At 33.7% G+C, this 1,092-nt stretch overlaps 1 protein-coding gene across 3 annotated transcripts in view; it reads left to right on the top strand.

The window, feature by feature from the left end:
- The window catches only part of LOC119588720 (probable sodium/potassium/calcium exchanger CG1090), a 38,169-nt gene that overhangs the window by 29,002 nt on the left and 8,075 nt on the right, over positions 1-1,092 (top strand). The window lies entirely within an intron of this gene.

Below are 1,092 nucleotides of genomic sequence, written 5' to 3'. Positions count from 1 at the left end.
TTCACCATAGTTTATATCATATAGAACTCATTGATCTTCATTATATTTTACATAACATTACAGCTTTTGTTTCCACACATACAGAACAAACACACATATTGGTTACGAGACGTTTTCAAATAGCTCACTTCATGTTTCGAAACTCCGAGTGACTCCGAACACAAAGTTTTTGATTAACTCGATAACGGTTATCCTCTTAAATTTTAATGCTGACACGTTTGCGTCCACGGATTGAATAATCTGTAACACAAAAAAAGGCGGGATATATTGATTAGTCCGGAAAAACATCCACCGACATGGCCATAAATCTTTTATTAATTTTATGGGTTTTAATCCGTGATAAAAGCAATTGCAGCGCTCATGTTGCTGCGATTAGTTGTGCATTAATCTATATTTCTCTTCAGTACTTAACAATTGCTTATTTTATCTTACATGACTTATAACTTACTTATCATCCTGTATAATAATTCGAGTAAACAATATTTCGAAACAAGGCAAACAAATAAATATCCCAAAATCAGACAATAAGGACCGAGATCCCAAAGAGCGAGAATAAGACTTTCAAGGACTTGTTGAATCCCATCTTCAAAACAAAATCGAATCTGTGTTTCCAATTCCGCTGGCTTCCGATTCCTTAAGGCCGGGTTCGATCCCCCAAGTGTCAAGGGGCTCCAGGCGACCATTAAACGAACTTCTGGAGCTGACAACTGAATACCTTTTGTCGTTTATAGAACGATTTTGGTAATACTGTGCGAGTGTGACGATTTTTTTTTTTGTTTCTTGGTCTTAGCTCTGCTTCTTTATCGAAATATAAGGCATTGTATTTCTTCGCTCAATGTTGATACAAAATAAATATGTACCTTATGGTATGTTCCAAATAAAGTAATGATCAAATTTTATTTGAATAAGACAATTATAAATTATTAAAATTGACACAAGATAGATGCCTTGATGATATACATGGCTAAAAGATATAATAACCATGATTGTAAGTTTACTGCTAAAAGGCTATTTGATAGTGTTGGTAATAACCATGTAAACTAAGTAAGTAAAAAAAATATATGGAGATCACGTGAACGTAAGAATTAAAGG

The sequence above is a fragment of the Penaeus monodon genome, chromosome 24, assembly GCF_015228065.2.
Source record: "Penaeus monodon isolate SGIC_2016 chromosome 24, NSTDA_Pmon_1, whole genome shotgun sequence".
Taxonomy (NCBI): Eukaryota; Metazoa; Arthropoda; class Malacostraca; order Decapoda; family Penaeidae; genus Penaeus; species Penaeus monodon.
The sequence above is the reverse complement of the archived record's forward strand: the minus strand, read 5'-3'. Positions and strand labels throughout refer to the sequence as shown.